Below are 27,294 nucleotides of genomic sequence, written 5' to 3' on the forward strand. Positions count from 1 at the left end.
AAGGCTGTGGGCCCCGACAACATCCCGGCTGTAGTGCTAAAGACTTGTGCTCCAGAACTAGCTGCGCCTCTAGCCCAACTGTTTCAGTACAGCTATAACACTGGCACCTACCCGACAAATTGGAAAATTGCCCAGGTATGTCCTGTCCACAAAAAGCAGGACAAATCCAATCCGGCCAATTACCGCCCCATCAGTCTACTCTCAATCATCAGCAAAGTGATGGAAGATGTCGTCGACAGTGCTATCAAGTGGCACTTACTCACCAATAACCTGCTCAGCGATGCTCAGTTTGGGTTCCGCCAGGACCACTCGGCTCCAGACCACATTACAACCTTGGAGCAAACATGGACGAAAGAGCTGAATTCCAGAGGTGAGGTGAGAGTGACTGTCTTTGACATCAAGCTAGCATTTGACCGAGTGTGGCATCAAGGAGCCCAAGTAAAATTGAAATCAATGGGAATTAGAGGGAAAACTCTACAGTGGCTGGAGTCATACTTAGCACAAAGGAAGATGGTAGTGGTTGTTGGAGGCCAATAATCTCAGCCCAAGTACATTGCTGCAGGAGTTCCTCAGGGCAGTGTCCAGTGCCCAACCATCTTCAACTGCTTCATCAATGACCTTCCCTCAATCATAAGGTCAGAAATAGGGATGTTCGCTGATGTTTGCACAGTGTTCAGTTCCAATCGCAACCCCTCAGATAATGAAGCAGTCAGTGCCTGCATGCAGCAAGACTTGAACAATATGCAGGCTTGGGCTTATAATGGCAAGTAACATTCGCGCCAGACAAGTGCCAGGCAATGACCATATCCAACAAGAGAGAGTCTAACCACCTCCCCTTGATATTCAATGGCATTACCATCGCCGAATCCAACACAATCAACATTCTGGGGGTCACCATTGACCAGAAACGTAACTGGACCATCCACATAAATACTGTGGCTACAAGAGCAGGTCAGAGGCTGGGTATTCTGCGGCGAGTGAATGACCTCCTCACTCACCAAAACCATCTACAAGGCACAAGTCAGGAGTCTGATGGAATACTCTCCACTTGCCTGGATGAGTGCAGCTCCAACACCACTCAAAAAGCTCGACACCATCCAGGACAAAGCAGCCCGCTTGAGTGGCACCCCATCCACCACCCTAAACATTCACTCCCTTCACCACCAACGCACTGTGGCTGCAGTGTGTACCATCCACAGATGCACTGCAGCAACTCGCCAAGGCTTCTTCGACAGCACCTCCCAAACCCGCAACCTCCACCACCTAAAGGGACAAGGGCAGCAGGCACATGGGAACAACACCACCTGCACGTCCCCCTCCAAGTCACACATCATCGCGACTTGGAAATATATCGCCGTCCCTTCGTCGTCTCCAGGTCAAAATCCTGGAACTCCCTTCCTAACAGCACTGTGGGAGAACCTTCACCACACGGACTGCAGCGATTCATGAAGGCGGCTCACCACCACCTTCTCAAGGGCAATTAGGGATGGGCAATAAATGCCGGCCTTGCCAGCGACGCCCACATCCCATAAACGAATAAAAAAAATGTTACAGTTGCATAAACTCTGCTGAGACCACATTTAGAGTACTGCATTCAGTTCTGGACACCACGCCTGAGGGAGGATATATTGGCTTTGGCGGGGGTGCAGTGCAGATTCACCAGAATTGACCAGAATGATAACTGGGCTAAAATATTTAAAATATGCGGACAGGTTGCGTGGACAAAGTTTGTATTTCCTTGTGTATAGAAGATTAAGTGATGATGTAATCGAGTTGTTGAAGGTGATTAAATGAGCCAATGGTGTGTGTGTGAGCTGTGAGACAGCTTGAAATCCCAAACCTCTCCACCACTGGGGACTGAGTCTTCCAACATACAGGGATTTTCACTCGTGCAAGTTTCATCCACATTTTCTGCTCTTCATTTCTCCGACCTGCTTGTTGCGTCTTTCCCTTCAATTCAGGACTTACAGGAAAAACTCGATTCTGCCGTCAATCTTCGGGTCACATGGTGAGATTTTAAATAATTGAAATCGACCCTGATCAACCCCAATATCGTCACCGACACGTTTGACGAATGCAAAGCGGCTTCTATCGCGGTTTGGCTGCACAACTCGTTCAAAGATACTGTCGGTAATTGGAGGGTCTTTCAAGTCATGACACGAACATAACAGTTCGCACTGCCGTTTTCCGTAAGACGCTTCAGATTCATGGGGAATGATTTCAGTCTGGCGGTTAAATCCGTTCCCCCTTCACAAATCCGCCTTTGAACCCGGGACTTTTAGTAATAACCACACCGAACTAGTTTGTCCTGTATTTTACATTACTTTCTAAATATGACAGATAAGCAGAGCACTTGAGCTGTCACAGCTGTGACTTTGACTTTTCTCCCTCTCCTCCAGATCTCCCCGGCAACTGCCACTAACCACAATTTTCTGTTACACTTCTGCATCAGAAAGTTCCGAGCCTCGGTTTTTAAATGAAATAACGCCCATCTCTTCAATCACCGACAGCTCAGAGAGAGTTTCTTAGTTTCAGCTCCCAATTTCCCCAAATCCACAAAGTAGCATCAAAATAATTGTCCTTAAGTTAATAATAATAATATAATTAAAAGTTCTTATCGTCTGGGCTTTTGTTTGAGATGCCACGGCTTTTAAAGGTCACTGCGGATGTTTAACGAATCGCCTCTTGGTTGGAGGCTTCTGTGTGGGAAAGATCACGAAGCGATAATTGAGAGACCGAGGATGAAGCTGTTTGATGGGAGCACTGGTGACACAGACCGTGCGCGGCTCCAGTGGCGCAATCGGTCAGCGCGCGTTATTTCTACAATAATTATACGCTCGAGAAATGCTGGGGTTGTGAACTCCAGCGCCATCAAAAGTAGTTGAACCTTCTCAACATTTGGACTGGAGTTCAAGGTAAAACCGGTTCCATAACACATCGACTTCTTCATGTCCCCATGTGGGCACTGAGGCTCCTCTGGCCGACCGTCTTGCAATAGCAGGTGAGAGTTTATTTGTTTATTGGAGGGAGAGAGGGCGATTGGTGATAGTTGAAATGGTAAAGCGGCCGGCACAACATCTTTAAATCTAAAGAACCAAAAACACAATTCTTCTTTCCGTGAAGCAGGTATTGATCGGTTTGAAGTGTCGTGTGGGGAAAATTCGGGAGGCAAATCTGCTGCCTGGTGTCACGGTGTATCGGGTGAAATTATTCAGCTTTCAATTGTTGATCGGCTGAAAGGTCGAGAGGCCTTTTCCAGCTCCCGTGTGGAACAAGTTTAGCTTTTGAGCCATTTTGTGAAGTGTTTTTTTTAATTGGTGCTAACGAATGACAAGACATTTTGTACAAACAAGAAGAATTGCAAAATTACGAGTTCACTGTCCATGTTTCTTCCATCATGTTCAACAGAAACAAGGATTCTCCTCAACACGTTGCTGAAAATTCTATCGAAGGGATATTCCCCCGAATTCGGCTTCGCCAGGGATAATTCAGAGTCCCACCATGAATCTCTATGATGGAAGCTAGTTCAGCAGGGCGCCTGGATAGCTCAGTCGGTAGAGCATCACACTTTTAAAACAGGTAGTGATCTGAGAGTCCAGGGTTCAAGTCCCTGTTCAGGCTAAAAATTTTAAAACAGCTGGCAAGTTCTGCTTTTCCAGCGGACCAACATCAGCGAAAGGAGCAAGAGTTGGCCATCCAGTCCCTCGAGCCTGCTCCGCCATTTGATAACGTCATCGCTGATCTTCGACCTCAACTCTCCTTCCCCGGCCTATCCCCATCTCCCTTGAGTTCCCTCGTGTCCAAAAATCTATCTATCACTGTTTTGAATCTATCCAATGGCTCAGCATCCACAGCCCTCTGGGGTAGAGAGTTCCAATGGTTCACAACCCTCTCAGTGAAGAAATTGTTCCTCATCTCTGTCCGAAATGGCCGGCCCCTTATCTTGAGATTATAACCATTAGTTCTAGACTCTCCAGCTAGGGGAAACAACTTCCAAGGATTTAACCTGTCAAGCCCTCTAAGAATGTAACATGTTTCAATTGGATCATCTCATTATTGCAAACTGCAGAGAATATCGGCCCATTCTACTCAATCTCTCCTCACAGGACGACCTTGTCATCCCAGGAATCAATCTAGTGAACCTTTGTTACACCCACGCTCAGGCTAGTGTATCGTTCCGCAGGTAAGGAGATCAAAACTGTACACAGTACTCCAGATGAGGTCCCACCAAACCCTATATAATTACAGCAAGGCTTCCTTATCTTTGTAATCCAACCACCTCACAATAAAGGGCAACATACCATTTGCTTTCCTAATTGCTTGCTGCATCTGCATGTTAACTTTCTGTGATCCATGTCCAAGCACACACAAATCCCTCTGAATCAACATTTCTTAATCTCTCACCTTTTAAAATGTATTCTGCTTTTCTATTCTTCCTACCAAAGTCAATAACCTCACATTTCCCCACTTTATACTTCATTTGCCAACTTCTAGCCCACTCGCTTAACCTTTCTGTATCACTTTGCATCCTCTTTGCGTCCTCCTCACAGCTTACTTTCCCACTTAGTTTTGTATCGTCAGCAAACTTGGATACATTACACTCGGTCCCCTCATCTAAGTCATTCATATAGATTGTAAATAGCTGAGGCCCAAGCACTGATATTCACGGCACCCCACTAGTTACAACCTGCCAATCCGAAAATGACCTCTTTATTCCGACTTTCTGTTTTCTGTACGTCAACAAATCCCCAAACCCTTTCATAAACCCATGCTGACTCTGTCCAATCCCGTTAATGCCTTCCAAGTTTTCTGTTATCACATCCTTTATAATGGACTCCAGCATTTTCCCCACTACTGATGTTCGGCTAACTGGTCGGTAGTTCCCTGTTTTTTTCTCTCCCTCCTTTTTTAAATAGTGGGGTTACATTTACCACCCTCCAATCTGGAGGAACTGTTCCAGAGTCTATCGAATTTTGGAAGATGACCACCAAAGCATCCATTATTTCCAAGGCCACTTCCTTTAGTACTCTGGGATGTAGATTATCAGGCCCTGGGGATTTGTCAGCTTTCAGCCCCATTAATTTCCCAAGCACTATTTTTTTTTACTAATACTGATTTCCTTCATTTTCTCCCTCTCACTAGACCTTTGGTACCCTAACATTTCCAGGAGGTTATTTGTGTCCTCCTTTCTGAAGACAGAACTAAAGTACCTGCTATCTACACCCTCAAAACCTCTAATAGAGTTGCCATACACAATTTCCCTTTCATAAAACCGTGTTGCATGTGTCTAACCATATTATGATTTTCTAAGTGCCCTCTTACCAAGTCCCTAGTAATAAATTCTCGCAATTTCCCTACTACTATTTTCAGGCCAAATGGCCTGTATTTCCCTGTTTTCTCTCTCCCTCCTTTCTTGACGAGCGGGGTTACATTTGGTATCTTCCAATCCATGGGGACCTTTCTAGAATCATGGGAACTCTGGAAGATAAAACCAACTTTCTCTGCAGCCAACTCTTTTAAAACCCTAGGATGTCGGCCATCAGGGCCAATGAATTTGTCAGCTTTTAGTCCCATTAATTTATCCGGTACTTTTTCATTACTAATATTAATTGCTTTAGGTTCCGCACTCTCATTAGAACCTTGGTTCCCCAATAGTTCCGGTATGATTTTTGTTTCATCTACTATGACGACAGATACCAAATACTTGTTTACATCTCAGCCATTCCTTATTCTTCATTATAAATTCTCCAGTCTCTGCCTCCAAGGGACCCATGTTTACTTTCGCTAATCACTTCCTTTATACATACTTGTAGAAGCTCTAACAATCCATTTTTATAATTCTTGCTGGTCTACCCTCATTCTATTTTCTCCCATTTTAGCAATTTCTTGGTCATCCTTTGCTGAATTCCCAAACCCTCCTAATCCTCAGGCTTACGATTCATTTTGGCACCATTGTAAGCCTCTTTTAACCGAATTCTATCATTAATTTCTCCAGTTAACCAAGGTTGCACCACTTTTCCGGTGGAGTTTTTAATCCTCAAACGAATGTAATTTTGTTGAGGAATAATGAATTATTTCTTTAAATGTTCGCCATTGCTTATCTACCATCATATTTTTAATCGAATGTCCCAAACTCCTAAGCCAACTCACCTCTCATAACAACGTTATTGGTTTTGTTTAAATTTTAAGACCCTAGTATCGGACTTAACGACATCACTCTCAAACTCAATATTAAATTCTATCATATTATGATCATTCTTCGCCAGAGGATCATTTACTATAAGATTACGAATTAATCCTGTCTCATTACACAATACCAGTTCTAAAATAGCCTGTTCCCTTGTTGGTTCCTCAACATATTGATCCAGAAAACTGGCTCGAATGCATTCCATCAACATAAAACAGCTTATCTTGAGTTGCTAACATGATGTCAACACGATGGGATGACGTTTGACTAGAAGACACGGCCAGATCTGCCAGGTGAATTAGATGTTTGCTGCAAACACGGAGAATTAATGAAACCAAGACTTCCCTGCAGAGCAAGGAGTTGGAAAGAAAGATGCTGGGCATTGAGAGGCGAAGGATTTTGTCTGTTGCAGGATGAATGGACAAAAGGATCTCAACTCCCTGCTTCTTTTCCACATTGATAAATCGAGACAAAAATATCATCTCCGTGCTTCTTTCAGATAATGAATGTCTGAATGCTGAAGGGATCACTGATCCAAGCCAATTATCTCCACTCGCACTCTGCTTCCAATCTTGCACACGTTGCTCAGCTTTGAAATTGTTCATTTTTTCACACTGGGATTCAACTTGAAGAAAGCGATGCTGTGATCAGCTGGTGTTGTTCAGGAAATGGAGAGCAAGAAGATACATCAAAGGCTAATGATAACATTGACTGTTCGAACACTGTGAGATTCAGTTGAAGGTCGCCAACATTTAAAGTGTCAGGCAGCAGATCTTTTCCAAATCATGACAGAAATGACAAGAAAACTACATGCAGACTTTGATGAGCGGCACGACTTTCGAACAGGAGGCATTTTACAGAAGGCAAGAAAGTGCATTGTGTATCGCTCTTATGGGTTGTAAAATTGAAGAATGATGGGCTGCTGGCTGTTCAGGCAGGAGCGGTGAAATTACTCATGTTGATCAGGAGCGAGCTTTGTTCTCAGTCGGGGGAATTTGGTTGGTGCTATTTTGAACAACACCAGGAAAGTCAAGTTCCCTGATCGGGAATCAAACATGGTGCCGCGGCGGTGAGAGCGCCGAATCCTCAGCACTGGACCACCAGCGAATCCGCTGCAATTTTCATTCAAGCAGGCAGAGCAACGCTGCCTTTCCGACTTGTCCCTTTGAAACTCACGTCACTTTCGTCCCAGACAAGTTGCTCGCACAAAATGGAATTTGCTGTTCGAACATGAAAGACTCGTTCAGACAACGACAGCACCAAGTGCGGGTCGGCAGGTACATGAAATGGACAGTGAGGGGAAATATTACCACAAGCTGCTGGTGTAACTGTTTCCATTTCCAAAACGCACGCACCGAATCAGTGCAGCTCCTGGGAATGATGCAAGGCAACGCAGGGCTGTCATGTCTCACTTAAAGCAATTGAAACACACAAGATTCTGCCATCACGAGCCATCTCCTTCTGTTGCTGTCACTACTTTATCTCCAGCTTCCTCTGCTCCTCCAGATGCCGGTGAAATAGATGTTCAAAGCAAATACTGCGACTCAACGAGAAAAAAACCTTAACTGGAAAGCAGGAGAGGGGAAGAATGATGCTGCGCATTGAGAGATGATGGATTTTGCAGATACCTGGATAAATAGACACAACGACCTCATCTCCCTGCTTCTTCAGATACTGAATATCTTAATGCTCAAGAGATGTTCTCACTGCCCAGACCCATTCCCTCCAGTCGCATCTCCCACCAATCTTGCATATGTTGCTTCGCTCTGAAATTGTGCATTTTTTCACACTGGGATTCCATTTGATGAAAACATTGCTGTGATCAGCTTGTTTTGTTAAGGAGATGGAACACAAGAAGATACATAAAACGCCAATGTTAACAGTAACTGTTCAGACACTGTGAGCTACAGTTAAAGTCGGCAACATTTAAAGTGTCAGGTAGCAGATCTTTTCAAAATCTTGACACAAATGGCAAGAAAACGGAACGCAGACTTTGATCAATGTCACGACTTTCAAATAACAGACATTTTATACAAGGCATGAAAGATTTACAAGGATGTTGCCTGGACTGCTGAATTTTAGCTAAGAGTAAAGATTGGATAGGCTGGGGATGTTTTCTTTGGAACAGAAGAGGCTGAATGCAGATTTAATTGAGGTGTACAAAATTATGAGGGGCCTAGTGTGGATTGGAAGGACCCATATCCATTCACAGATAGGATAGTAACCAGGGGCATAGATTTAAAGTGATTGGTAGGAGGATTAGTGTGGAGCTGAGGAGAAATTCTTTCGCCCAAGGTCTGTGGGGTCTGCAACTCACTGCCTGAAAGGATGGTAGAGGCGGACACCCTCATCGCATTTAAAGAGTACGTGGGTATGTACTTGAAGCGCTGTAAACTATAAGGCGACAGACCAAGAGCTGGAAAGTGGGATTAAGCTGGACAGCTCTTTTTCGGCTGGCACAGACACGATGGGCCGAACGGTCTCTTTCTGTGCCGTAAATTCCTTTGACTCCATGATTCTAATTAACAGTAAGCAAGGTAGTTCAGGGGTCATGAGAACGCTACTGAAGAAAAATAACTGCTGGGAACCAAGCAATGTGTCCCTGTAAACCACAGACTCGGGAAGCTCCAGCTCCAGTGACAGGGTTGGGTCACTACAGTGTATAAAAGTGAGGGGATACTGATGTAAAGGGCAGTCGGGACTGGAGACACCGGAGATCAAGCTCAGGGCGCCTGAGGTTCCATCCAGAGGGATCATCTCGAGTACACGGGGGCCATGCATGTTTACTCTGGTATGGTAGAGGAAAGAGAATTTACTCATATATTTCTTGATAAGGTATTAAAGTTATAGAATCATAGAATCATAGAAGTTACAACATGGAAACAGGCCCTTCGGCCCAACATGTCCATGTCGCCCAGTTTATACCACTAAGCTAGTCCCAATTGCCTGCACTTGGCCCATATCCCACGATACCCATCTTCCCCATGTAACTGTCCAAATGCTTTTTAAAAGACAAAATTGTACCCGCCTCTACTACTGCCTCTGGCAGCTCGTTCCAGACACTCACCACCCTTTGAGTGAAAAAATTGCCCCTCTGGATCCTTTTGTATCTCTCCCCTCTCACCTTAAATCAGTGCCCCCTCGTTATAGACTCCCCTACCTTTGGGAAAAGATTTTGACTATCGACCTTATCTATGCCCCTCATTATTTTATAGACTTCTATAAGATCACCCCTTAACCTCCTACTCTCCAGGGAATAAAGTCCCAGTCTGTCTAACCTCTCCCTGTAAGTCAAACCATCAAGTCCCGGTAGCATCCTAGTAAATCTTTTCTGCACTCTTTCTAGTTTAATAATATCCTTTCTATAATAGGGTGACCAGAACTGTACACAGTATTCCAAGTGTGGCCTCACCAACGCCCTGTACAACTTCAACAAGACATCCCAACTCCTGCATTCAATGTTCTGACCAATGAAACCAAGCATGCTGAATGCCTTCTTCACCACCCTATCCACCTGTGACTCCACTTTCAAGGAGCTATGAATCTGTACTCCTAGATCTCTTTGTTCTATAACTCTCCCCAACGCCCTACCATTAACGGAGTAGGTCCTGGCCCGATTCGATCTACCAAAATGCATCACCTCACATTTATCTAAATTCAACTCCATCTGCCATTCATCGGCCCACTGGCCCAATTGATCAAGATCCCGTTGCAATCCTAGATAACCTTCTTCACTGTCCACAATGCCACCAATCTTGGTGTCATCTGCAAACTTACTAACCATGCCTCCTAAATTCTCATCCAAATCATTAATATAAATAACAAATAACAGCGGAACCAGCACCGATCCCTGAGGCACACCGCTGGACACAGGCATCCAGTTTGAAAAACAACCCTCCACAACCACCCTCTGTCTTCTGTCGTCAAGCCAATTTTGTATCCAATTGGCTACCTCACCTTGGATCCCATGAGATTTAACCTTATGTAACAACCTACCATGCGGTACCTTGTCAAATGCTTTGCTGAAGTCCATGCAGACCACGTCTACTGCACAGCCCTCATCTATCTTCTTGGTTACCCCTTCAAAAAACTCAATCAAATTCGTGAGACATGATTTTCCTCTCACAAAACCATGCTGACTTTTCCTAATTAGTCCCTGCCTCTCCAAATGCCTGTAGATCCTGTCCCTCAGAATACCCTCTAACAACTTACCCACTACAGATGTCAGGCTCACTGGTCTGTAGTTCCCAGGCTTTTCCCTGCCGCCCTTCTTAAACAAAGGCACAACATTTGCTACCCTCCAATCTTCAGGCACCTCACCTGTAGCGGTGGATGATTCAAATATCTCTGCTCGGGGACCCGCAATTTCCTCCCTAACCTCCCATAACGTCCTGGGATACATTTCATCAGGTCCCGGAGATTTATCTACCTTGATGCGCGTTAAGACTTCCAGCACCTCCCTCTCTGTAATATGTACACTCCTCAAGACATCATTATTTATTTCCCCAAGTTCCCTAACATCCATGCCTTTCTCAACCGTAAATACCGATGTGAAATATTCATTCAGGATCTCACCCATCTCTTGTGGTTCCGCACATAGATGACCTTGTTGATCCTTAAGAGGCCCTACTCTCTCCCTAGTTACCCTTTTGCCCTTTATGTATTTGTAGAAGCTCTTTGGATTCACCTTTGCCTGATCTGCCAAAGCAATCTCATATCCCCTTTTTGCCCTCCTGATTTCTCTCTTAACTCTACTCCGGCAATCTCTATACTCTTCAAGGGATCCACTTGATCCCAGCTGCCTATGCATGTCATATGCCTCCTTCTTCTTTTTGACTAGTGCCTCAATCTCACGAGTCATCCAAGGTTCCCTACTTCTACCAGCCTTGCCCTTCACTTTATAAGGAATGTGCTTACCCTGAACCCTGGTTAACACACTTTTGAAAGCCTCCCACTTACCAGACGTCCCTTTGCCTGCCAACAGACTCTCCCAATCAACTTCTGAAAGTTCCTGTCTAATACCATCAAAATTGGCCTTTCCCCAATTTAGAATTTTAACTTTTGGGCCAGACCTATCCTTCTCCATAGCTATCTTAAAACTAATGGAATTATGATCACTGGTCCCAAAGTGATCCCTCACTAACACTTCTGTCACCTGCCCTTCCTTATTTCCCAAGAGGAGGTCAAGTTTTGCCCCCTCTCTAGTCGGGCCATCCACATACTGAATGAGAAATTCCTCCTGAATACACTCAACAAATTTCTCTCCATCCAAGCCCCTAATGCTATGGCTGTCCCAGTCAATGTTGGGAAAGTTAAAGTCCCCTACTATTACCACCCTATTTTTCTTGCAGCTGTCTGTAATCTCCTTACATATTTGCTCCTCAATTTCCCGTTGACTATTTGGGGGTCTGTAGTACAATCCTATCAAAGTGATCTCTCCCTTCTTATTTTTCAGTTCTACCCATATAGACTCAGTGGGCGAACCCTCGGATATATCCCCTCTCACTACTGCCGTGATGTTCTCCCTAATCAAGAACGCAACTCCCCCTCCTCTCTTACCTCCTGCTCTATCTTTCCTATAGCATCTGTACCCAGGAACATTGAGCTGCCAGTCCTGCCCCTCCCTTAGCCATGTTTCAGTAATAGCTATAACATCCCAGTCCCATGTACCCATCCATGCCCTGAGTTCATCTGCCTTGCCCATCAGACTTCTTGCATTGAAATAAATGCAGTTTAATCTAGACTTCCCTTGGTCTTTGCCCTGCTTTCTCAGACCATCTGTCCGGTCATGTTCTGTACACTCTCCCTTACTGCCTTTTGTTTCTGTCACCACTTTATTTCCCACTGACTTCCTGCATCGGTTCCCATCCCCCTGCCACATTAGTTTAAACCCTCCCCAACAGCACTGGCAAACACTCCCCCTAGGACATTGGTTCCAGTCCTGCCCAGATGCAGACCGTCCAATTTGTACTGGTCCCACCTCCCCCAGAACCGGTTCCAATGGCCCAGGAATTTGAATCCCTCCAGCTTGCACCATCTCTCAAGCCACGTATTCATCTTAGCTATCCTGTCATTCCTACTCTGACTAACCCGTGGCACTGGTAGCAATCTTGAGATTACTACCTTTGAGGTCCTACTCTTTAGTTTAACTCCTAACTCCCTAAATTCAGCTTGTAGGACCTCATCCTGTTTTTTACCTATATCGTTGGTGCCTATATGCACCACGACAACTGGCTGTTCACCCTCCCCCTCCAGAATGTCCTGCAGCCGCTCCGAGACATCCTTGACCCTTGCACCAGGGAGGCAACATACCATCCTGGAGTCTCGGTTGCGTCCGCAGAAACGCCTGTCTATTCCCCTTACAATCGAGTCCCCTATCACTATAGCTCTGCCACTCTTTTTCCTGCCCTCCTGTGCAGCAGAGCCAGCCACGGTGCAATGAACCTGGCCACTGCCACCTTCCCCTGGTGAGCCATCTCCGCCAACAGTATCCAAAACGGTATACCTGTTTTGGAGGGAGATGACCGCAGGGGACCCCTGCACTGCCTTCCTACTCTTCCTCTGTCTGTTGGTCACCCATTCACTATCTCCCTCAGTAATTTTTATCTGCGGTGTGACCAACTCACTGAACGTGCTATCCACGACTTTCTCAGCATCGCGGATGCTCCAAAGTTGCTGACTCTCAGACTTGTTAATTAATAAGACAACGTATTAGTTAGAACCTTCCACCCCTAAGTCTCTCTGCTCCTCTACTTTAAAACTTTGACCATTTAGTTTACATTTCATCTCATTTTTCTTCCTCTCAAAATGTATGACGTCACATTTCTCTCCATTAAACTTCACCCGCCTGTTTCCGAACCTGTGGACGTCACAATGAAGTCACTGACTCCTCTTCACAGTTCCCCACGCTGCGAATTTTGGCGTCATCTAGAGATTTTCACCGTGTGTCCCACATACCCAAGCTCAGATCATTCTCTGTATTGACAAGAGCAATGGTCCCAACACTGACCCTGGGGGACACCACTGTGTACATCTGTTCTGTTTCAAGAACATCCATTAACCACTACTCCCTGTTTTCTGCCCTTTCCACAACTTCCTATCCACCCTGCCCCATTCATTTTAATACCGTGGGTATTAATTTTATCAACAAGCCTCCTGTCCGGCATCGTATCAAACACCTTTTCACAATCCATCTACACAACCTCCGCTACATTCCCTTTATCAGTAGACTTGAGATATCTCAAATAATCCATGTTGGTTGTTCTTAATTAATGTGTTTTTCCAACAAATGTTGAAATGTTTGCTCCACCTCATCTGGTTTCATTTATTTCAAACCACAACAGAAAGGTCGAGTTTTCTCCTGGAGCTTCAGATAAATTAATCTTTAAAAATGATGCTTCAGACAAAAACGGACAACTGGGCTTAGACCCGCCCATTCGGTGCCGCAACTCCCGCCCCTCACACACTCAGATTGGTGGAAGGACCAAATGTCCGCTCATCCCTCCAGTCAATTTACCATAAGACCATAAGAGATCGGAGCAGGAATAGGTCATTCGGCCCCTCGAGCCTGCTCAGCCATTTAATGAGATCATGGCTGATCCGATTTTTACCTTAATCTCCACTTTTCCGCCCTTTCCCCATATCCTTTAACTCCCTTGCTGATCAAAAATTTGTCTAACTCAGCCTTGAATGTATTCAATGACTCAGCCTCCGCAGCTTTTTGGGTGAAGAATTCCAAAGATTCACGGCTCTCTGGGAGAAGAAATTCCTCCTCATTTCCGTCTTAAACGGGCGACCCCTTATTCTTATACTATGCCCCCTCGATTTAGATACCCCCATGAGGGGTAACATCCTCTCGGCATCTACCCTATCAAGTCCCATCAGAATCTTGCATGTTTCAATAAGATCTCCTCTCATTCTTCTAAATTCCAATGAGTATAGACCCAACCTGTTCAATCTTTCCACATAACACAAACCTTCCATACCCGGAATCAACCTACTGAACTTTCTCCGAACTGCCTCCGATGCAAGTCTGTCATTCCTTAAATAAGGTCACCAGAACTGTACACAGTACCTCAGATGTGGTCTCACCAGCATCCTGTACAGTTGTAGCATGACTTCCCTGCTTTTACACTTCATACCCCTGGAAATTAAGGCCAATATTCTGTTTGCCTTCCGGACTACCTGCTGCAACTGTATGTTCACTTTTGGTGTTTCGTGTACGAGGACACCAGATCCCTCTGTTCCACAGCATTTTTTAGTATTTCTCCGTTCAAACAATATTTTGCTTTTTTATTTTTCCTCCCAATGTGGATGACTTCACATTTTCCCACATAAGATTCCATCTGCCAAATTTTTGCTCATTCGCTTAACCTGTCAATATCCCTTTGCAGACACTTTGTGTCCTCATCGCAAGTTGCTTTTCCACCTATCTTTGTATCATCAGCTAATTTGGCCACAAGACACTCTGTTCCATCATCAAAGTTATTGATATATATTTTAAATAGTTGAGGTCCCCAGCATTGATCCCTGCGGCATCCCACTAGTTGCAGGAAATTCCTATAAATTTCCGCAACTCCAAATGGTCCGGAATTCTCCTTAATCACCAGGACGGAGTTAATGGTGAGACTGGCGGTCCTGCGGTGCAGTTGGAAAATAAACATTAATTGAACCCGTCAGTTGCAACATTTAATAAAACGAAATTAATAAAAGTTACCGACAAAATATTTTCTGGATTTCTGCAACGTGGGGGTGGGGGGGCGTCTACGCTATGTGTTTTTCCGGTTTAAATGGCACGAAGGGCTGGGGTTTCAGTTTATTTTATTATCCATGGTCCAAACGCGATCTCACTGCTTCCAATGTCTTTGCTTTTCGTCCAGATATTAAGACGATCAATGGCGGTGGTATCCCCCAGCATGCCGCGCGGTACAGATTGTGCCCTATCTGAATCAGTGGAGCACAGTGCGCAGGCGCAGTAGTGACTCATTATCGGGCTGTGTGTCCTGAGCATGCGCGGTCAGTCGAGGCTGCGGGAGGAGTGCGTTCGGTGCAGGTGAGAGGATCGGAGCAAGAGGATCAATAAACCCCGGGGCCCGGGTCCGGGCTCAGGCTTCACAAACCCCGAGTGCGGCCCCAGACCCGAATATAAAACAGTGAACATTATCCCCCCTCACTACCCGCCGGTTTCCGGTTTCTCCCGTTTCGCTCCGGACCAACTCTCAACAAAAGGCCGCGGACCCGCGCATGCGCGGTGTAAACTGGGACTTCTCAGGGAGCGTCTGTAAATGAAGGAGAAATGGTGATCGGTCAGGGAGCGTCTGTAAATGAAGGAGAAATGGTGATCGGTCAGGGAGCGTCTGTAAATGAAGGAGAAATGGTGATCGGTCAGGGAGCGTCTGTAAATGAAGGAGAAATAGTTATTGGTCAGGGAGTGTCTGTAAATGAAGGAGAAATGGTGATCGGTCAGGGAGTGTCTGTGAATGGAGGAGAAATGGTGATCGTTCAGGGAGGGTCTGTGAATGGAGGAGAAATGATGATCGGTCAGGGAGTGTCTATAAATGAAGGTGAAATGGTGATCGGTCAGGGAGCGTTTGTAAATGAAGGAGAAATAGTTATTGGTCAGGGAGTGTCTGTAAATGAAGGAGAAATGGTGATCGGTCAGGGAGTGTCTGTGAATGGAGGAGAAATGGTGATCGTTCAGGGAGGGTCTGTGAATGGAGGAGAAATGATGATCGGTCAGGGAGTGTCTATAAATGAAGGTGAAATGGTGATCGGTCAGGAAGCGTATGTAAATGAAGATAAAATGGTGATCGGTCAAGGACCATCTGTAAATGATGGAGAAATGGTGATCGGTCAGCAAGCGTCTGTGAATGAAGGAGAAATGGTGATTGTTCAGGGATTGTTTGTAAATGAAGGAGAAATAGTGATCGATGAGGGAGTGTCTGTAAATGAAGGAGACATGGTGATCGAACAGGGAGTGTCTGTAAATGAAGGCGAGATGGTGATTGGTTAGGGACCATCTTTAAATGATTAAAAATGGTGATAAGTGAGGGAGCGCCTGTAAATGAAGGAGGAATTGTGATCGGTCAGGGAGCGTCTGTAAATGAAGGAGAAATGATGATCGGGCAGGGAAGGTTTGTAAATGAAGGAGAAATAGTGATCTCTACACCTTTAGTCATCCAGGGAGATCCAGCTTTGGAGGCCATTCCTTTCCTCCTCGTGGGAATCTGTCTACTCTGCACCTAAACCAACACCTCCCTGAAGGCCTCCCATTCAATTACTGATCTAGAGTCATAGAGTTATACAGCACGGATAGAGGCCCTTCGGCCCATCGTGTCCGCGCCGGCCATCAGCCCTGTCTACTCTAATCCCATATTCCAGCATTTGGTCCGTAGCCTTATATGCTATGGCAATTTTTGATTCCAATCCACCTGGTCAAGATCCCTTTTTAACTCACCGGAATAAGCCCTCCTCCAGTTAAGAATTTTCACATTTGATTGTCCCTTGTCCTTTTCCATTACTATTCTAAACCTAATGCTGCCCCAATGAAACATGCTGCACCTGCCCCACTTCATTCTATACACCGAGCCCACTGCTGCAATCACATTCACTCTCTCATGTTCAGTTTCTCACACTCTACCTCAACCACTCTCTCACGTTCACTCTCTCACGCTCTCTCACCGTTTTGCTCATGGTTTAGGGATATTGAAAGATAATGCGATGGGTTTGGATTTCAGCACAGGGAGGAGGGAGAGTGTGTGGGATGGGGATTTACAGCTTTGAGGAATGAGAGAGGAAATAATGTTCCATAGAAACTAGAATTGTCTGTTCCGAATTTCTATCCTGTACTTACAGTGATAACTTTTATAAACTCCTTTTACAGGGTATTAGAAGGGGAGGATTTGCAGAGAGAAACTCAAACCAAAATACCACGTCAAGATCTGACAGAGTCACTCGATTCATCAGGACCTGAATATCATCGGCCTTTGAATGTGGAAGGAGAAATGTTTCTCTGTTCTGTCTGTGAGAGAAGATTTCAAACATCAGTGTGAGTGGAAAAGCACCGAGACACACACACCCGAGTGAGAGTGTTGCAGTGCACTGACTGTGGAAAGAGCTTTAACCAGTTACACAGTCTGCAAAAACATCAGACCATTCACAGTGGGGAGAAACGGTACACGTGTTGTGTGTGTGGATGAGGCTTCAATTGATCGCCCAACCTGGAGAGGCATAAGGACACCCGGACCACGGAGAAACCGTGGAAATGTGGGGACTGTGGGAAGGGATTCAATTACCCGTCAGAGCTGGAAACTCATCGACGCAGTCACACTGGGGAGAGGCCGTTCACCTGCTTCGTGTGTCAGAAAAGATTCACTCAGTCATCCAACCTGCTGAGACACCAGCGAGTTCACACTGATGAGAGACCTTTTAAATGTTCTGAATGTGAGAGGAGCTTTAAAAGCAAAATTAATCTGCTGAGACATCAAAGCGCTCACACTGGGGAGAGGCCGTTCTCCTGTTCCTTGTGTAAGAAGAGATTTACTCAGTCATCCCACCTGATGGCACACCAGCGAGTTCACACTGGGGAGAGGCCCTTCTCCTGCTCTCTGCGTGGGAAGAGATTCACTCAGTCCCCCACCCTGCTGATACACCAGCGAGTTCACACTGGCAAGAGTACGTTCTCCTGCTCTGTGTGTGGGAAGAGATTCACTCAGTCATCCACCCTGCTGAGACACCAACAAGTTCACTCCAATGAGAGACCTTTTAAATGTTCTGACTGTGAGAAGAGGTTTAAAAGCAAAATTAATCTGCTGAGGCATCAAAGCGCTCACACTCGGGAGAGGCCGTTCATCTGCTCTGTGTGTAAGAAGAGATTCACTCGGTCATCCCACCTGCTGATACACCAGCAAGTTCACACTGAGGAGAGACCGTTCTGCTGCTCTGTGTGTGGGAAGAGATTCACTCAGTCATCCAACCTGCTGACACACCAGCGAGTTCACTCTGATAAGAGACCTTTTAAATGTTCTCTCTGTGAGAAGAGGTTTAAAAGTAAAATTAATCTGCTGACACACCAATGCACTCACACTGGGGAAAGGCCATTTCCCTGCTCTGTGTGTAAGAAGAGATTTACTCGGCCATCCCATCTGCTGAGACACCAGCAAGTTCACACTGATAAGAGACCTTTTAAGTGTTCTGACTGTGGGAAGAGATTTAAAAGCAAAAGGAATCTGCTGACACACCAACGTACTCACACTGGGGAGAGGCCGTTCACCTGCTCCGTGTGAGGGAAGGGATTCACTATTTCATCCGAACTGCTGATGCACCAACTTGTTCACTCTGGGGAGAGACGTTTTACATGTTCTGACTGTGAGAAGAGCTATAACAGCAAATATGAACTGTGGAGACATCAACGCACTCACACTGGGGAGAGGCCGTTCATCTGCTCTGTGTGTGGGAAGAGATTCACTCGGTCTTCCCACCTTCTGACACACCAGCGAGTTCACACTGATGAGAGACCTCTTAAATGTTCTGACTGTGGGAAGAGATTTAAAAGCAACAGGAATCAGCTGACACACCAACGTACTCACCCTGGGGAGAGACTTTTTAAATGTTCTGACTGTGAGAAGGGCTTTAAAAGCACAAATGATCTGCTGAAACACCAACACACTAATACTGGGGAGAGACTGTTCACCTGCTCCGTGTGTGGGAAGGGATTCACTAATTCATCCCACCTTCTGAGACATCAACTTGTTCACACTATTGAGTGACCTTTTCATGCAGTGACTGTGAAAAAAGCTTTAAAAGCAGAAATGAACTGCTGACACATCAACTCACGTACATTGTGGAGAGACTGTTCACCTGCTCCGTGTGTGGGAAGGGATTCACTCAGTCATCACACGTGCTGAGTCACCACCGAGTTCACATTTTTTTTATTCGTTCATGGGATGTGGGTGTCGCTGGCGAGGCCGGCATTTATTGCCCATCCCTAATTGCCCCAGAGAAAGTGGTGGTGAGCCGCCTTCTTGAATCGCTGCAGTCTGTGTGGTGAAGGTTCTCCCACAGTGCTGTTAGGAAGGGAGTTCCAGGATTTTGACCCAGCGACGATGATGGAACGGCGATATGTTTCCAAGTCGGGATGGTGTGTGACTTGGAGGGAAACGTGCAGATGTTGTTGTTCCCATGTAGCTGTTGCTCTTGTCCTTCTAGGTGGTAGAGGTCGCGGGTTTGGGAGGTGCTGTCGACGATGCCTTGGCGAATGGCTGCAGTGCATCCTGTGGATGGTACACACTGCAGCCACAGTGCGACTGCAGTGAAGGGAGTGAATGTTTAGGGTGGTGGATGGGGTGCCAATCAAGCGGGCTGCTTTGTCCTGGATGGTGTCGAGCTTCTTGAGTGTTGTTGGAGCTGCACTCATCCAGGCAAGTGGAGAGTATTCCATCACACTCCTGACTTGTGCCTTGTTGGTGGTGGAAAGGCTTTGGGGAGTCAGGAGGTGAGTCACCTGCCGCAGAAGACCCAGCCTCTGACCTGCTCTTGTAGCCACAGTATTTATATGGCTGGTCCAGTTAAGTTTCTGGTCAATGGTGACCCCCAGGATGTTGATGGTGAGGATTTCGGCGATAGTAATGCAGTTGAATGTCAAGGGGAGGTGGTTAGACTCTCTCTTGTTGGAGATGGTCATTGCCTGGCACTTGTCTGGCGCGAATATTACTTGCCACTTATGAGCCCAAGCCTGGATGTTGTCCAGGTCTTGCTGCATGCGGGCTTGGACTGCTTCATTATTTGAGGGGTTGCGAATGGAACTGAACACTGTGCAATCATAAGCGAACATCCCCATTTCTGACCTTATGATGGAGGGAAGGTCATTGATGAAGCAGCTGAAGATGGTTGGGCCTAGGACACTGCCCTGAGGAACTCCTGGTGGTTGTTGGAGGCAATGATTGGCCTCCAACAACCACCACCATCTTCCTTTGTGCTAGATATGACTCCAGCCACTGGAGAGTTTTCCCCATATGACTGCAGGGTTGGATTCTGCTGTTAATCGCATCCAGGACTGAACCATGTTCATTCTGACAGTTGGGGTTTGTTTCTGCTGATGTTAATAACCCCTATAACTGGCCTAGAGTTTAATATTCTGGACACGTTAAATAAATACGCTTTGTTTTAAACACCTTGTTGTAGATTTTGGTCTTTCCCACCTGAGTGTATAGCATCACCTGACCTGAGTTCAGAAAGGACAATTTGGGGGGAGGATCGTCCGGTAGAGCAGAACTTCAGCCTGGACACAGTCCTTCAAGGCCACACTGAGAGGGACAAACAGCACTTTGGTCTTTCTCGTCTCTCTTCCCTGACAGCAAAGTCGCCGTGCGGGTTAATCTTGAGGCGTGTAAGAAATGTGTCCCAGCCGCTCTCTTCCATGGTTCAGAGTTACTAGGCACGGAACAGAAGTCTCCTTGACAATGGTGTTTGGAGTCAGGAAGAACAATGTGTAAGGATTAACCCATTAAAGTGGTAATTTACAGACCTTGGGGAAATCACAGGCACTCAGGGAGGATGTGCTGGAATAGCATAATGTCTAAAAGACATGTAGATAACTGGGACTGAAGGTTAATTAAATCAAGGAGTCACGCAGGCTTAGGCCTCTCTATCTCGAGCCTCCACAAGCTAGTGAATAGAAGTCTGTTTATACAAACGGTTCTGTGAAGGCTGGCAATGTCAACTCTAAGATAAGGTACTGTTAAGTCTGTAACAACAAGGCACGGATGGTACCAGGAGTTATGCTTGGAATGTAACTTCTGAAGGTTGAGAGACATGAATAATGGTGAGGCTGAGAGATGTGGATGCGATGGTGAACTGCCACAGAGACTGAAAATGGGAATAAAAAGAGACCTCAAAAGCTGAGGAAGGCGCGCAAGATTCGAGCAAGGAAGAAGAGAACTCTTCAGTCAACAGATCACAGCAAAAGAGAGAGAGAGAGAGAGAGACCGCGCTGCAGTCACATGGAGGGATACTTCCGAGGTTTCAAGGAACAGACTGTGACTATTCCTCTTTGTTAAGTATCACCTTTTTTGTACCAATTGTGATGTGCTTAATAAATCTGTTTTGCCTTCAACCATAATACCAGTACCGTGGTTATCTTGTTGTTGTCACGAACCAGTTCTTAGATCAGATTAGATTATAATCCTGAAAGTAGTGGTTTAAGTCCTACAATTGGCGACCACGAATGGACTATTTCTGACAACAGCCAAAACCTGGTATTACTGGATATAAGGTAATGGACGCGAGGGTTATCACTTGATCACCGGTCAATCCTTGTGGGGGATTAGTAATAACAAACGGATAGTGGCTCTCTAAAGTACACTAAGATGCCGAACGGGGATCTTTGGAAGGAGTATAGTACCCGGATCAAGAAAAACTGTAGTGGGACCGATGTACAGGTCTTATTGTTAGAATGGTTGGGTAAAGGCCCGGAAGTTACATTGAAGGACGCCGTGGCGTAAAAAATGGAGGCGGAATAGGGCGATCCGCTTGATCACTTCTGCACCCTCGTATTGCACGGGACAAGATCGGCACATTATCCTGGTACAGAATGACCAGTTAAAACGGCAGCAGAAAGAACTTGCTGAGAAAGATAGTCAGGTTGATGACCAGTTAAAATGGCAGCAGAAAGAACTTGCCGAGAAAGATAGTCAGATTTATGGTCTAAAATACCAAGTTGCATCGGCAGCTGCAATCATGCAACATCAAAGTGTTAAGGCTGTAAATGCTGGATCAGCATTACATAATTTAGAAGAAATACGATGTCAGCTAGAAACTGTAATGAAAGACAATACTCGCCTCACTAAAAACTTCGAGGATGCAAGAGGTGCTTTGAGAGAAGCTCCCAGAGAGAGGCGGATCATCGTCAATGCCATACCAGAGTCAGCCAGTTAGAAAAACAACTGAGCGTGTAACATACAGTGGTAGCGGCAATGACCCTGGGGGGACCCTGACGTGGATTATGGTCAAGAAAGTAATGAGTATAGTGAGAACTTATATCCCCCTCTGCCACCCCTCCCTGCACCAGATCCCCCGCCCCATGTGAACCGTGAGGAGAAACCGGTTTCCGTTGCCCAAATTGAGGGAAAAGTCCCTGACGAAGACAAGGCCCACTTGATTCCCCAAGTGCAGAAAACCCGGTGAGTGTTATTATCAGAACTCGGGTAGTTCCCAATGTACCAGGTGCAGCACCAGCAGCGGGAGGAGCAAATTCTCCACCTGGGGTCCCCTGGGCAGGTGCATCCCAACGGTCTCAGCCCTTAGATTATTCCGAACTACAAGCATGTGACCAACAATTAGGACCAATTAGTCCACAAACGTGCCCCCTAGAATTAAGACAGTGTCGACAGACGTTTCGGAATTACCACCCCAATTTTGAAGACAGTGATATGAAGAATGTTATTTTATCCGCTCTCACTTCAGACTTGGGAGGTGGCTTTCCTTTTATTGTCTTTAACCAAGCTGCTGCCCGAAACAAGAAAGCTTTTCAACATGGGAGTAAAAACAAGCCTGGTAAAAAGGGCTTTCAACATGAGATTTTAAATCAGTTTAGAATTAAGTTAAGTAGGAAAAATTAGAGATTGAAAATGGAGTGCAGAGATGAAGGATAAATGATTTAAAAAGGGAGGGATAATAACTACAGAATGTGTTCTTTTGTTTTCAGTGTACTGTCTCTTTAAAAAGCCTGTCCTTATTGTGAGTGTTTTCTGTTGGTGTTGTGGGCCACGCCCCCTTCTTACTGCGTCTTACGTGTTTTCCTCTTTTGTGTAATGTATCTGTTTTGTCTTGTGTTTAATTCTGATATTGCTGAATTAAAATTGGCGTTATTAAGGTTAAGTGACCTATTAAATTATGGTTCTTATCAGACGTGAGCGTGTCAAATTCCAGACATGGGATCTTCACAGAAAAATTGGCATTTTGAATTTCTTAAATTCAAGTGATTTGAAGTTTAAGTTGTGTTGAGTATTGGTGAGTGTGAATTGGTGTAAGTAATTAATGTTGTGTAACTGTAAATCGAAGAACGACATCTTGTTGTCTAGTACAGGACATCAATTTTGATAATTTTGGGATTAATCTTAGTTGTCCTAAAGTGTGATAGCTGTTAGCTCTGACAGCACACCCCTTTTTATCTTGTGACTGGCTGTGGTTTGAAAAAAAAGTGACCCAAAAACGGAAGAGATAAAAAAGGATATCTGATATCACCTTGATAGGAAAAGCAGGAAACCTGGAACACTCGGAGAGTTGGTTGCAATCATACCCACGAAAGTATGTGAAAAAACAATGAATTGGAAAGCTAGAGTTGTATTATGGCGATGATAGCAAATTATAACACTTAAGAAACAATTAGAAATTGAGGGGGACCTCAACAAAACTTTGATCACAACAGTCTGGAAATACTGGACGAACTAAAAACTAAAATGTACGAACAGAGATGCTATTTCCCTGTACGAATGTTTTTTTAAAAAATAATTTACGTGAAAGCTGTGTTGACATAAGCTGAGAACGCTGCGTGCATCTGATATCTGGCTCCGTCGTTTTGTTTCTGCAAAAAATAACCCCTTCCAAGGACACCGACATCTGTTTTCATTTCACCAAGCAACAACCTTTGCATTTATATAAAATAATTGACAAAATGAGATTTAATTATAAAAGAAAAGATAAAGTGCAGCTTTAAAGAATTACAAGTTACAGTTGCAGGATGGTCTCTGGTTATAAATTAATTTGAACTTCTTCGAAGCATTTTGTGCGATTGTGATTGATTCCTCCCCCACACCTTAAGGTTTTGAGAAGCAAGAAGTAACTAACCCGTACTTCTGTATTGCTGAAGTTAAGTATTTGGACTGCGCTAGTTTTTTTTAAGATTTTGATCTGACACCTTTGGAGTCACAGCATTCTGAAAGTGGAAAGAGCAGGTACTGTAAACAGTGTTATTGTCTCTTGATAAAAACAATGATTTTTGTGAATATTGAAGGGAGACACCTCCTTTCTTCAGGAGTGTATGGTGAGGACCCATAAACCCTCCTCCCCTGAGGGAATAAATGAAATCAAAAACACAAAACATTTTTCTTAATGTGGTTACATCTTGAAAACACAGAGAGAAGGATTTGGAGTTGGAAATTCCAGTTGGCAGTCCTACGTACATCTGTGCGTGGGAGAGACAGGCTTTATTTCAGACAGGCTGCCAGCTCCAGAGAGGGAGGGAGGGAGGGGGGCTGGGCAGTCCCTCTCTCTCCTGTTTTGTTTTCTGGATTTGTTTCGGGTAAAGGGATTATTCCTTTGGACAAAAGAAATAATAAATGATGATTTGACAAATTAACCCCATGGGCTCTCAGGAAGATCCACAATGGATTTTATGTGTTTCGTTTAAAACAGGTGACCCTGATTTTCGGGACCACATGAGTGTTGATGGTGCAGGATTACCAAGAGGCGTTCTTTTACATGAAATGGCTTTACAAAGTAACGGTGCAATCTTTGCTGGAGGAATTTGGGGCAGGAAGCGATCCAGTGGTGTTAAAAATTTAAGACCTTAGCTGCAGATATCGGCAGATATCAAATGTCACAGCATGGTGATTTTGTTTCAATAATTCAAAATTAAATAGAGAAGGAAAAGCAATCATCAGCCTTGATCCAATCTGCTTTTCTTCTTTTGAAAAAAATTTGATTTGTTTTGTTTTAAGGCTACGGCTTAAGGTGAAAATTGACCCAAAATTTGAACCATTCAGGTTCAAAATGGAGATGCAAGAATATGGTTTAAATCTAAATCTTATCAATGGAGATACAGATTTATGTAAAATCAGAAAATTCATCAAATTTCGTCCAATCAAGCATGAATGCCACGAGGTAGGGAGCCAGAAGTTGTTGGTACTAGGAGTAGGAATTCTCATGTAGTATGAACCGAACGATACCCAATACCCTGTTCAGAGTGTGTAACATAAGGGTGAACTGTATGACATATCACAAGTGTTGTCAGCAGCTGAACGTGTTTACATCGCGCAAGACGCCTCAAGGCCACCAGCTGTTTGACCTGGCCGTCCGCCACAAGTCCACTTGTTTACTCCCCAGTATAACTATCGGGGACTTTCCAGACTCGGAGGACTGCACCGAGGACTGGGAGTGCATCCGGTGCCTGGGAAAACTACAGGCTCAATTACCAGCCGTCGACTTCAGGGGTCCCCGACGGGCAGACGGACGTGAGCTTGTGATTGATTGTTTGTCTGTTACAGTACTTGTATGTTATAAGTGTGACAATATAGTAGCACCTTTTACTTTCCCCTGTGTACTATATTGTCTCAGATCCAGAACCTGTGTTTAAAACAAAACACTACAGAGTGCAAAATATAGGAGTTGTGAAAGGAGCTACTGTTAGCCGATTTTGGACCCCACCCCAATGGTTGGTCCAATTAAGAGAGTTAACTTGGATAGAACCGAACCTACAGGGTTGCTATTCCAGTGAAGATGCCCTCATTTGACCCGATGATTTATATGACCACTCAGTAGACACGTGTGGTTTTGATAGGAATCAGAAAGGATTAAATTGACCATGGAAGTGACAGGATCATCAGATATAAGAACCCAAGACCTAATAGAGAGGAACAAAAAATGGGAACCTAAAATATATTCGCATGCAGTATGAGGGATCGGCATAAATACCTCACCCTCAAGGTTGGGAATTGTAAGGATTAACCCAATAGCAGATATCATTTAGTATAATTATAATCAACAGTAGAAGTAGAATGAAATGTACTATGAATCTATGTATCTATAAATGTAAACTGTACTGTGTATTAATATAGTATGAACCATGTAACGTGTATTCAATAAGAAAGTGCTGGTGGGCCGAGAAGGATACATGATGGTTATTATAGTCAAGTTTGCAGTTAAAACTAAAAGGATGCTGACATCAAAGTGGGAATGAACAGACGTTGAGGAAATCACAGTCACTAAGGGAGGATGTGCTGGAATAGCATAATGTTGAAAAGACATGTAGATAACTGGGACTGAAGTTTAATTAAATCAAGGAGTCACGCGGCCTTAAGCCTCTCTATCTCGAGGATTTTTGTACGAATTGTGATGTGCTGAATAAATCTGTTTTGCCTTTAACCAGAATACCAGTACCATGGTGATCTTGTTGTTGTCACGAACTAGTCCTTAGATTGGATTAAATTATAATCCTGAAAGTAGCGGTTTAAATCCGACACTGTTCTGTATGGTCTGTGAGTGTTTGATGGGACAGTGTAGCGGGAGCTCTGCTCTGTACTTAACTGGTGCTGTACCTGCCCTGGGAGGGTTTGATAGAACAGTGTGGAGGGAGCTTTACTCTGTATCTAACCTGTGCTGTCGTGCCTTGGGACTGTTTGATGGGACAAGAAGAGGGAGCTTTTGTCTGTATCTATCCCGTGATGTACCTACCATGGAAGTGTTTGATGGGACAGTTTAGAGGGAGCATTACTCTGTGTCTAACCCGTGCTGTGGTTGCCCTCGGAGTGTTGGATAGGGTAGTGCTGATGGAGCTTTACTCTGAATCTAACCTGTGCTGTACCTGCCCTGGGAGTGTTCGATGGGACAGTGCTGAGGGAGCTTTTGTCTCAATCTAACCGATGCTGTACCTGTCCTGGGAGTGTTTGATTGTACAGTGTAGAGGGTCTTTAGTCTGTATCTAACCCGTGCTGTACCTGACTGGAGAGTGTTGACACTGGGTGCTCACCTCGATGAGAACAACATTTAACCCGAAGATGACAAGATAAACCCATCTGCTCCTCCCCTGTCCACAGTCATTGAGTGTCCCGAACACATGGAGACAATGCCCAGAATCAAAATTTGAACACCTCCCTCAGATCTCCCCTTACTGTTCTTTGTTCCAATGAAAAGAGTCCCAGTTTCTCTGGTCTCTCCTCATAACTAAAGTCTCTCGTCAGACGTATCATTTCAGTGAATCTTTTCTGCACCCTCCCCATGGCCTTGACACCTTTCCTAGTGTAAGATCCCCAAAACTTGACACAATATTCTAACCGCAGCCTAACCAATAACTTGTACAGGTTTAGATGGCCTCTGTCCTTTTGTACTCTATA

General features: G+C 44.9%; 1 protein-coding gene and 1 non-coding gene across 2 annotated transcripts in view; one reads left to right on the forward strand and one right to left on the reverse strand.

Moving 5' to 3' along the window:
* Positions 1-27,294, reverse strand: part of LOC137336011 (zinc finger protein 850-like) — a 99,063-nt gene that overhangs the window by 35,315 nt on the left and 36,454 nt on the right. The window lies entirely within an intron of this gene.
* trnak-uuu (transfer RNA lysine (anticodon UUU)) lies at positions 3,537-3,621 on the forward strand. The gene is given in 2 exon segments: positions 3,537-3,573; positions 3,586-3,621. It is a non-coding gene; the product is annotated as a tRNA-Lys (tRNA).

Source organism: Heptranchias perlo, chromosome 20 (assembly GCF_035084215.1).
Source record: "Heptranchias perlo isolate sHepPer1 chromosome 20, sHepPer1.hap1, whole genome shotgun sequence".
NCBI classification, from domain to species: Eukaryota; Metazoa; Chordata; class Chondrichthyes; order Hexanchiformes; family Hexanchidae; genus Heptranchias; species Heptranchias perlo.